Genomic DNA, 11,999 nt, shown 5'->3' with positions numbered 1-11,999 from the left:
TTTAAGCTTGAAATGAACTTTTAGGCTTGAAATGGGCTTTCAGGCTTGAAATGAACTTTCAGGCTTGAAATAAGTTTTCAGGCTTGAAATAAGCTTTAAGGCTTGAAATAAGCTTTTGAGTTTGAAATAAGCTTTCAGGCTTGAAATAATATTTTCAGCTTGAAATAAGCTTTTAGGCTTGAAATAAGCTTTTGAGCTCGAAATAAGCTTTTAGGCTTGAAATAATCTTTTAAGCTCGAAATAAACTTTTAGGCTTGAAATAAGCTTTTAAGCTTGAAATAAGTTTTTAGGCTTGAAATAACCTTTTAGCTTGTAATAAGCTTTGAGGCTTGAAATAAACTTTTGAGCTTGAAATTAACTTCTGGGCTTGAAATAAGCTTTTAAGCTTGAAATTAGCTTTTGGGCTTGAAATAAGCTTTTAAGCTTGAGATAAGCTTTTAGGCTTGAAATAAGCTTTTGAGCAAGAAATAAGCTTTTAGGCTTGAAATAAGCTTTTGAGCTTGAAATAAGCTTTTAGGCTTGAAATAAGCTTTTGAGCTTGAAATAAGCTTATAGGCTTGAAATAAGCTTTTAAGCTTTAAATAAGCTTTTAAGCTTGAAATAAGCTTTTGGGCTTGAAATGAGTTTTTAGGCTTGAAATTAGCTTTTAAGCTTGAAATAAGCTTTGAGGCTTGAAATAAGTTTTCAAGCTTGAAATAAGCTTTTAGGCTTGAAATAAGCTTTTATGCTTGAAATAAGCTTTTAGGCTTGAAATAAGCTTCTGAGCTAAAAATAAGCTTCTAGGCTTGAAATGAGCTTTTAAGCTTGAAATGATCTGTTAGGCTTGAAATGAGCTTTTAAGCTTGAAATGAGCTTTTAAGTTTGAAATGAGCTTTTAGGCTTGAAATAAGCTTTTAGGCTTGAAATAAGCTTGCAGGCTTCAAATAAGCTTTTAAGCTTGAAATAACCTTTTGGGCTTGAAATAAGCTTTCAAGCTTGAAAAAAGCTTCTAGGGTTATAATAAGCTTATAAGCTTGAGATGAGCTTTTTGGCTTGAAATGAGCTTTTAAGCTTGAAATGAGCTTTTAGGCTTGAAATGGGCTTTCGGGCTTTAAATGAACTTTCAGGCTTGGAATAAGCTTTTGAACTTGAAATAAGCTTTTAGGCTTGGAATAAGCTTTTGAGCTTGAAATAAGCTTTTAGGCTTGAAATAAGCTTTTAGGCTTGAAATAAGCTTTTGAGCTTGAAATAAGCTTTTAGGCTTGAAATAAGTTTTAAGCTTGAAATAAGCTTTTAGGCTTGAAATAAGCTTTTGAGCTCGAAATAAGCTTTTAGGCTTGAAATAATCTTATGAGCTTGAAATGAGCTTTTAGGCTTGAAATAAGCTTTTGAGCTTGAAATAAGCTTTTAGGCTTGAAATAAGCTTTTGAGCTTGAAATAAGCTTTAAGGCTTGGAATAAGCTTTCGAACTTGAAATAAGCTTTTAGTCTTGGAATAAGCTTTTGAGCTTGAAATAAGCTTTTAGGCTTGAAATAAGTTTTTAGGCTTGAAATAAGCTTTTGAGCTTGAAATAAGCTTTTAAGCTTGAAATAAGTTTTTAAGCTTGATTAAGCATTTAGGCTTGAAATAAGCTTTTCAGCTTGAAATAAGCTTTTAGGCTTGAAATGATATTATGAGGTTGAAATGAGCTTTTAGGCTTGAAATAAGCTTTTAATCTTGAAACAAGCTTTTAGGATTGAAATAAACTTTTAAGCTTGATATAAGGTTTGCGGCTTGAAATAAGCTTTTAGGCTTGAAATAAGTTTTTAAGCTTGAAATAAGCTTTTGAGCTTGAAATAAGGTTTTGAGCTTGAAAAAAGCTTTTAGGATTGAATTTAGCTTTTGAGCTTGAAAAAAGCTTTTAGGTTTGAAATGAGCTTCTAAGCTTAAAATAATCTTTGAGGCTTGAAATAAGCTCTTAAGCTTGAAATAAGTTTTTATGCTGGAAATAAGCTTTTGAGCTTGAAATAAGCTTTTGAGCTTGAAAACCGCTTTTAGGCTTGAAATAAGCTTTTGAGCTTGAAATAAGCTTTTAGGCTTGAAATAAGCTTTTGAGCTTGAAATAAGCTTTTAAGCTTGAAATGAGCCTTAGGCCTTGAAATGAGCTTTTAGGCTTGAAATAAGCTTTTGAGATTGAAATAAGCTTTTGAACTTGAAAACCGCTTTTAGGCTTGAAATAAGCTTTTGAGCTTGAAATAAGCTTTTGTGCTTGAAATAAGCTTTTGAGCTTGAAATAAGCGTTAAAGCTTGATATAAGCTTTTAGACTTGAAATAAGCTTTTGGGCTCGAAATAAGCTTTCAGGCTTGAAATGAGCTTGTAAGCTTGAAATAAGCTTTTAAACTTGAAATGAGATTTTAAGCTTGAAATGAGCTTTTCTGGCCTAAAGTGAGCTTTTAAGCTTGAAATAAGCTTTTAGGCTTGAAATGTTTTTAGGCTTGAAATGAGCTTTCAGGCTTGAAATGAGCTTTTAAGCTTGAGATGAGCTTTTAGGCTTGAAATGAGCTTTTAAGCTTGAAATGAGCTTTTAGGCTTGAAATGGGCTTTCGGGCTTTAAATGAACTTTCAGGCTTGAAATAAGCTTTCAGGCTTGAAATAAGCTTTAAGGCTTGAAATAAGCTTTTGAGTTTAAAATAAGCTTTCAGGCTTGAAATAAGATTTTGAGCTTGAAATAAGCATTTAGGCTCGAAATAAGCTCTTGAGCTTAAAATAAGCTTTTAGGCTTGAAATAATCTTTTAAGCTAGAAATAAGCTTTTAAGCTTGAAATAAGCTTTTAAGCTTGAAATAAGTTTTTATGCTTGAAATAACCTTTTAGCTTGTAATAAGCTTTGAGGCTTGAAATAAACTTTTGAGCTTGAAATAAGCTTTTGGGCTTGAAATAAGCTTTTAAGCTTGAATTAAGCTTATGGGCTTGAAATTAGCTTTTAAGCTTGAAATAAGCTTTTAGGCTTGAAATAAGCTTTTGAGCATGAAATAAGATTTTAGGCTTGAAAAAAGCTTTTGAGCTTGAAATAAGCTTTTAGGCTTGAAATATTCTTTTGAGCTTGAAATAAGCTTTTAGGCTTGAAATAAGTTTTTAAGCTTGAAATAAACTTTTAGGCTTGAAATAAGCTTTTAAGCTTGAAATAAGCTTTTAAGATCGAAATAAGCTTTTAGGCTTGAAATGAGTTTTTAGGCTTGAAATTAGCTTTTAAGCTTGAAATAAGCTTAGAGGCTTCAAATAAGTTTTCAAGCTTGAAATAAGCTTTTAGGCTTGATATAAGCTTTTAAGCTTGAAATAAGCATTTAGGCTTGAAATGAGCTTTTAAGCTTGAAATAAGCTTTGAGGCTTAAAATAAGCTTTTAGGCTTGAAATGAGCTTTTAAGCTTGAAATGAGCTTTTAAGCTTGAAATAAGCTTTCAGGCTTGAAATAAGCTTGCAGGCTTCAAATAAGCTTTTAAGCTTGAAATAACCATTTGGGCTTTAAATAAGCTTTTAAGCTTAGAATAAACTTTTAGGCTTGGAAAAAGCTTTTAGGCTTGAAATGATGTTTTAAGCTTGAAATGAGCTTTTAGGCTTGAAATGGGCTTCCATGCTTTAAATGAACTTTCAGGCTTGGAATAAGCTTTTGAACTTGAAATAATCTTTTAGGCTTGGAATAAGCTTTTGGGCTTAAAATAAGCTTTTAGGCTTGAAATAAGCTTTCAGGCTTGAAATAAGCTTTTGAGCTTAAAATAAGCTTTCACGCTTGATATAAGCTTTTGAGCATGAAATAAGCTTTTAGGCTTGAGATGAGATTTTGAGCTTGAAATAAGCTTTTAGGATTGAAATAAGCTTTTGAGCTTGAAAGAAGCTTTTGGGCTTGAAATAAGTTTTTAAGCTTGAAATAAGCTTTTAGGCTCGAAATAAGCATTTAGGCTTGGAATAAGCTTTTAGGGTTGAAATTAGCTTTTAACCCTGGATAGGTACGGTGGGTCGTTTGCGACCCCGAGCGTCAAAAAAAAACAGGTTTTTCTCACGTGACTCACCCCTGTGACTGAATTTGTGGGTGATCGACCTGCAGGAGGTGTCTCCCCTACACGCTCTAGTAGTGTCCAGATGTGCATTGCTGTAGCTGTACTCCTTCCCCGATTTCTGAGACGCGTCGGGGTCGTTCGCGTCCGAGTTTACCCTTCTGAGGTAGTTTGCATAATTATCAAAGTTATTACGTATTATGAAATTGTCGTAGAATGGTGCAACTTGTATAGGTTATCAGTTGTGGAAAGTCTTGATGGATTGTTTGGCTACCATGTGCATGTTTTTTTTTTTAGTTAAAATGACGTTCATCACCACGAGGACCATTTTACCGCGAGTGCCCCTTTTTCATTTTTTTTCATTTTTTTGCCAAGTCATTTTTCCGTAAGATATTGCCAAATAGTGTCGTAAAACTTTTGCTTGTTTAGTGTTGGAAAGTGTGTCTAGATGATCTGGCTACCCATGCATGACTTTGTTTTTGTCAGATACGACGTAGTTATTGGTATATTGGGTATTTAACTGCGGTTACCAATTTCTGTTTTTTTTCAATATTTGTAAAAATTACTACGTAGTAAGGAATTGCCGTATATTATTCATTTTTTTTTCATGTTTATGTGTTAGAAAGTGTGCCTTGATGGTTGGGCTAACACGTGCATGTCTTTTTTTTTTATCTGAGATGTCGTATATTAGAATGTCGGGCATTTTACCGCGAGTGTCCCTTTTTAATTTTTTTTAATTTTTTTGCCAAGTCATTTTTCCGTAAGATATTGCGAAATAGTGTCGTAAAGCTTTTGCTTTTTTAATGTTGGAAAGTGTGTCTAGATGATCTGGCTACCCATGCGTGATTTTGTTTTTGTCAGATACGACGTAGTTATTGGTATATTGGGTATTTAACTGCGGTTGCCAATTTCTGTTTTTTTTTCAATATTTGTAAAAATTTACTACGTAGTAAGGAATTGCCGTATATTATTGATTTTTTTTTCATGTTTATGTGTTAGAAAGTGTGCCTTGATGGTTGGGCTAACACGTGCATGTCTTTTTTTTTATCTGAGATGCCGTATATTAGAATGTTGGGCATTTTTCCGCGAGTGCCCCTTTTTATTTGTTTTGCATTTTTTTGCTTAGTCATGTTACCGTAAGGAATTGGCAAGTAGTGTCGCAAAACTTATATTTTTATAGTGTTGGAAAGTGTTTCTAGATGATCTGGCTACCCATGCCTATTTTTTTTTAGCCAGATATGGCGTATATATAAGTATGTGTTCGATTTTCCTGTGATTGCCATTTTTTCGTTTTTTCCCATTTCTTTCAAAATTACTACGTACTAAGGAACTGTCACAGAGTAATATTTCATTTATATGTTTATTTGTCGGAAAATATGCCTTGATGGTTTGCCTAGCACGTGGCTGAAATTTTTTTTTTCTGAAATGCCGTATATTAGAATGGCCATTTTTCCACGAGTGCCCCTTTTTATTTGTTTTGCATTTTTTTGCTTAGTCATGTTACCGTAAGGAATTGGCAAGTAGTGTCGCAAAACTTATATTTTTATAGTGTTGGAAAGTGTTTCTAGATGATCTGGCTACCCATGCCTATCTTTTTTTTAGCCAGATATGGCGTATATATAGGGATGTGTTCGATTTTCCGGTGATTGCCATTTTTTCGTTTTTTCCCAATTCTTTCAAAATTACTATGTACTAAGGAACTATCACAGAGTAATGATTCCTCTAGATGTTTATTTGTCGGAAAATTTTGTTTACTTTTTTTTTGATTGAATATCTTCAAATTTTTTTAGCTAAAATATTGTTTTACATTTTTTTTTCGATTTTATTTCCCTCCAAAAAAACTTTTTTGGGTCAGAATTTTAATTTTATAGTCGTAAAATAATCGACAATTATCCAGCAACCCACCATACAATTTTTATGCATATCCAATAATAATTAGATTAGTAAATAACACCTTGAAATTGACATACCCTTCCTACATTTCAAGTGGCAGATTAGGGAGTCTGAGTCAGTGTGGTTGGCGGCCATTTTGTGGACATATCCGAAGCGTAAGCTGCCCTATCTATATATATTCTTGTTCCCTATAGAATTTGTGATATTTTGGTATATTTTTACCTGCATAAATATCATATTATATATTAAATATATGTATTTTTTTACGAAATTTCCAAGTACTCAAAAAATTACCTTTAGATATGGCCCCTGATATAAATGTAATTTACAAAATAATGAAGATTTTTTTACATATTTCTATTTTAGGATAACATATGTTTATTCCCTAAAAAAATTAGCCACTTCCTATTTCATCTGGGTACCCAAAAAAATTCATGAAATTTGGACAATTTTTTTTGGCCAAAAAAAGTTACCCTTTTTTTCTCATTTCAGATCTTCACCTCCATGGGTCTGACTTCATCCAAAATACATCAAGATGTGTCCTAAACATTCAAGAATCAATTCCTAAAAGGATTTGTGTATATATGTATAAACTTTTTTTTTATGAATTTTTATGTCAGGTCTTTTTTTTCTACTTAATTTTTTAAAATATTTATAATAAATAGTTTTTCTGCAGATGAGTAGTATTTATCTTTACAGTTGTTTTAAGCCTTCATTGAAGTTTTTTTTGGCAAAAGAAAAAAGGAGGTTACTGCAAAAACTGATTTTTCAAGAATTTTTTTTGGCGTCGGGGTCGTTCGCGTCCGAGTATACCCTTAAAGGGGTGTCCGAGGACCGTACCTATCCAGGGTTAAGCTTGAAATAAGCTTTGAGGCTTGAAATAAGCTTTTAAGCTTGAAATAAGTTTTTAAGCTTGAAATAAGCTTTTGAGCTTGAAATAAGCTTTTAAGCTTGAAATTAGCTTTTAGGTTTGAAATAAGCTTTTGAGCTTGAAATAAGCTTTTAGGCTTGAAATAAGCTTTTGAGCCGGAAATAAGCTTTTAGGCTTGAAATAAGTTTTTAAGCTTGAAATAAGCTTTTAGGCTGGAAATAAGCCTTTAAGCTTAAAATGAGCTTTTATGCTTGAAATAAGCTTTTGAGCTTGAAATAAGCTTTCATGCTTGAAATGAGCTTTTAAGCTTGAAATAAGCTTTGAGGCTTGAAATAAGCCTTTAAGCTTGAAATAAGTTTTTAAGATTGAAATAAGCTTTTGAGCTTGAAATAAGCTTTTGAGCTTGAAAAAGGCTTTTAGGCTTGAAATAAGCTTTTGAGCTTGAAATAAGCTTTTAAGCTTGAAATGAGCCATTGGGCTTGAAATTAGCTTTCAAGCTTGATATATGCTTTTGGGCTTGAAATAAGCTTTCAAGCTTGATATAAGCTTTTAGACTTGAAATAAGCTTTTGGGCTCGAAATAAACTTTTAGGCTTGAAAAGAGCTTGTATTTTTAAAATAAGCTTTTAGGCTTGAAATGAGCTTTTAAGCTTGAAATGAGCTTTTAGTTCTGAAGTGAGCTTTTAAGCTTGAAATAAGCTTTTAGGCTTGGAATGTTTTTAGGCTTGAAATGAGCTTTTAGGCTTGAAATGAGCTTTCAAGCTTGAGATGAGCTTTTAGGCTTGAAATGAGCTTTTAAGCTTGAAATGAACTTTTAGGCTTGAAATGGGCTTTCAGGCTTGAAATGAACTTCCAGGCTTGAAATAAGTTTTCAGGCTTGAAATAAGCTTTAAGGCTTGAAATAAGCTTTTGAGTTTGAAATAAGCTTTCAGGCTTGAAATAAGATTTTAAGCTTGAAATAAGCTTTTAGGCTTGAAATAAGCTTTTGAGCTCGAAATAAGCTTTTAGGCTTGAAATAATCTTTTAAGCTCGAAATAAACTTTTAGGCTTGAAATAAGCTTTTAAGCTTGAAATAAGTTTTTAGGCTTGAAATAACCTTTCAGCTTGTAATAAGCTTTGAGGCTTGAAATAAACTTTTGAGCTTGAAATTAACTTCTGGGCTTGAAATGAGCTTTTAAGCTTGAAATAAGCTTTTGAGCTTGAAATAAGCTTTTAAGCTTGACATAAGCTTTTAGGCTTGAAATAAGCTTTTGAGCAAGAAATAAGCTTTTAGGCTTGAAATAAGCTTTTGAGCTTGAAATAAGCTTTTAGGCTTGAAATAAGATTTTGAGCTTGAAATAAGCTATCAGGCTTTAAATAAGTTTTTAAGCTTGATATAAGCTTATAGGCTTGAAATAAGCTTTTAAGCTTGAAATAAGCTTTTAAGCTTGAAATAAGCTTTTGGCCTTGAAATGAGTTTTTAGGCTTGAAATTAGCTTTTAAGCTTGAAATAAGCATTGAGGCTTGAAATAAGTTTTCAAGCTTGAAATAAGCTTTTAGGCTTGAAATAAGCTTTTATGCTTGAAATAAGATTTTAGGCTTGAAATAAGCTTCTGAGCTAAAAATAAGCTTTTAGGCTTGAAATGAGCTTTTAAGCTTGAAATGATCTTTTAGGCTTGAATTGAGCTTTTAAGCTTGAAATGAGCTTTTAAGCTTGAAATGAGCTTTTTGGCTTGAAATGAGCTTTTAAGCTTGAAATGAGCTTTTAGGCTTGAAATGGGCTTTCGGGCTTTAAATGAACTTTCGGGCTTGGAATAAGCTTTTAAAATTGAAATAAGCTTTTAGGCTTGGAATAAGCTTTTGAGCTTGAAATAAGCTTTTAGGCTTGAAATAAGCTTTTAGGCTTGAAATAAGCTTTTGAGCTTGAAATAAGCTTTTAGGCTTAAAATAAGTTTTTAAGCTTGAAATAAGCTTTTAGGCTTGAAATAAGCTTTTGAGCTTGAAATAAGCTTTTAGACTTGAAATAATCTTATGAGCTTGAAATGAGCTTTTAGACTTGAAATAAGCTTTTGAGCTTGAAATAAGCTTTTAGGCATGAAATAAGCTTTTGAGCTTGAAATAAGCTTTAAGGCTTGGAATAAGCTTTCGAACTTGAAATAAGCTTTTAGGCTTGGAATAAGCTTTTGAACTTGAAATAAGCTTTTAGGTTTGAAATAAGCTTTTAGGCTTGAAATAAGCTTTTGAGCTTGAAATAAGCTTTTAGGCTTGAAATAAGTTTTTAAGCTTGATTAAGCTTTTAGGCTTGAAATAAGCTTTTCAGCTTGAAATAAGCTTCTAGGCTTGAAATGATATAATGAGCTTGAAATGAGCTTTTAGGCTTGGAATAAGCTTTTAATCTTGAAACAAGCTTTTAGGATTGAAATAAGCTTTTAAGCTTGATATAAGGTTTGAGGCTTGAAATAAGCTTTTAGGCTTGAAATAAGTTTTTAAGCTTGAAATAAGCTTTGGAGCTTGAAATAAGGTTTTGAGCTTGAAAAAAGCTTCTAGGCTTGAAATGAGCTTCTAAGCTTAAAATAAGCTTTGAGGCTTGAAATAAGCTCTTAAGCTTGAAATAAGTTTTTAAGCTTGAAATAAGCTTTTGAGCTTGAAATAAGCTTTGAGGCTTGAAATAAGCTCTTAAGCTTGAAATAAGTTTTTAAGCTTGAAATAAGCTTTTGAGCTTGAAATAAGCTTTTGAGCTTGAAAACCGCTTTTAGGCAGGAAATAAGCTTTTGAGCTTGAAATAAGCTTTTAGGCTTGAAATAAGCTTTTGAGCTTGAAATGAGCCTTAGGCCTTGAAATGAGCTTTTAGGCTTGAAATAAGATTTTGAGCTTGAAATAAGCTTTTGTCCTTGAAATAAGCTTTTGAGCTTGAAATAAGCTTTTAAGCTTGATATAAACTTTTAGACTTGAAATAAGCTTTTAGGCTCGAAATAAGCTTTTAGGCTTGAAATGAGCTTGTAAGCTTGAAATAAGCTTTTAAACTTGAAATGAGCTTTTAAGCTTAAAATTAGCTTTTCTGGGCTAAAGTGAGCTTTTAAGCTTGAAATAAGCTTTTAGGCTTGAAATGTTTTTAGGCTCGAAATGAGCTTTCAGGCTTGAAATGAGCTTTTAAGCTTGAGATGAGCTTTTAGGCTTGAAATAAGCTTTTAAGCTTTTAAATGGGCTTTTAGGCTTGAAATGGGCTTTCGAGCTTTAAATGAACTTTCAGGCTTGAAATAAGCTTTCAGGCTTGAAATAAGCTTTAAGGCTTGAAATAAGCTTATGAGCTTGAAATAAGCTTTCAGGCTTGAAATAAGTTTTCAAGCTTGAAATAAGCATTTAGGCTTGAAATAAGCTTTTGAGCTTAAAATAAGCTTTTAGGCTTGAAATAATCTTTCAAGCTTGAAATAAGCTTTTAGGCTTGAATAAGCTTTTAAGCTTGAAATAAGTTTTTATGCTTGAAATAATCTTTTTGCTTGTAATAAGCTTTGAGGCTTGAAATAAACTTTTGAGCTTGAAATAAGCTTTTGGGCTTGAAATAAGCTTTTAAGCTTGAATTAAGCTTTTGGACTTGAAATAAGCTTTCAAGCTTGAAATAAGCTTTTAGGCTTGAAATATGCTTTCGAGCATGAAATAAGCTCTTAGGCTTGGAAAAAGCTTTTGAGCTTGAAATAAGCTTTTAGGCTTGAAATATTCTTTTGAGCTTGAAATAAGCTTTAAGGCTTGAAATAAGTTTTTAATCTTGAAATAAGCTTTTAGGATTGAAATAAGCTTTTAAGCTTGAAATAAGCTTTTAAGCTCAAAATAAGCTTTTAGGCTTGAAATGAGTTTTTAGGCTTGAAATTAGCTTTTAAGCTTGAAATAAGCTTTGGGGCTTCAAATAAGTTTTCAAGCTTGAAATAGGCTTTTAGGCTTGAAATAAGCTTTTAAGCTTGAAATAAGCTTTTAGGCTTGAAATGAGCTTTTAAGCTTAAAATAAGCTTTGAGGCTTAAAATAAGCTTTTAGGCTTGAAATGAGCTTTTAAGCTTGGAATGATCTTTTAGTTTGAAATGAGTTTTTAAGCTTGAATTGAGCTTTAAAGCTTGAAATGAGCTTTTAGGCTTGAAATTAGCTTTTAGGCTTGAAATAAGCTTGCAGGCTTCAAATAAGCTTTTAAGCTTGAAATAACCTTTTGGGCTTGAAATAAGCTTTTAAGCTTAAAATAAGCTTTTAGGCTTGAAATAAGCTTTTAGGCTTGAAATGATGTTTTAAGCTTGAAATGAGCTTTTAGGCTTGAAATGGGCTTTCGGGCTTTAAATGAACTTTCAGGCTTGGAATAAGCTTTTGAACTTGAAATAAGCTTTTAGGCTTGGAATAAGCTTTTGAGCTTAAAATAAGCTTTTAGGCTTGAAATAAGCTTTTAGGCTTGAAATAAGCTTTTGAGCACGAAATAAGCTTTCAGGCTTTAAATAAGTTTCTAAGCTAGAAATAAGCTTTTAGGCTTGAAATAAGCTTTTGAGCTTTAAATAAGCTTTTAGGCTTGAAATAATCTTATGAGCTTGAAATGAGCTTTTAGGCTTGAAATAAGCTTTTAAGCTTGAAATAAGCTTTTAGGCCTGAAATAAGCTTTAAGTTTGAAATAAGGTTTGAGGCTTGAAATAAGCTTTTTGGTTTGAAATAAGTTTTTAAGCTTGAAATAAGCTTTTGAGCTTGAAATAAGTTTTAAGGCTTGAAATAACCTTTCAGTTTGTAATAAGCTTTGAGGCTTGAAATAAACTTTTGAGCTTTAAATAAGCTTTTGGTCCTGAAATAAGCTTTTAAGCTTGAATTAAGCTTTTGGGCTTGAAATAAGCTTTTAAGCTTGAAATGAACTTTTAGGCTTGGAATAAGCTTTTGAGCATGAAATAAGCTTTTAGGCTTGAAATAAGATTTTGAGCTTGAAATAAGCTTTTAGGCTTGAAATAAGATTTTGAACTTGAAAGAAGCTTATGGGCTTGAATTAAGTTTTTAAGCTTGAAATAAGCTTTTAGGCTTGAAATAAGCCTTTAAGCTTGAAATAAGCTTTTAAGCTCGAAATAAGCTTGTAAGCTTGAAATGAGTTTTTAGGCTTGAAATTAGCTTTTAAGCTTGAAATAAGCTTTGAGGCTTAAATAAGTTTTTAAGCTTGAAATAAGCTTTTAGGCTTGAAATAAGCTTTTAAGCTAGAAATAAGCTTTTAGGCTTGAAATGAGCTTTTAAGCTTGAAA

The sequence above is a fragment of the Palaemon carinicauda genome, chromosome 43, assembly GCF_036898095.1.
Source record: "Palaemon carinicauda isolate YSFRI2023 chromosome 43, ASM3689809v2, whole genome shotgun sequence".
Lineage (NCBI taxonomy): Eukaryota > Metazoa > Arthropoda > Malacostraca > Decapoda > Palaemonidae > Palaemon > Palaemon carinicauda.
Note: the sequence above shows the minus strand (reverse complement) of the source record.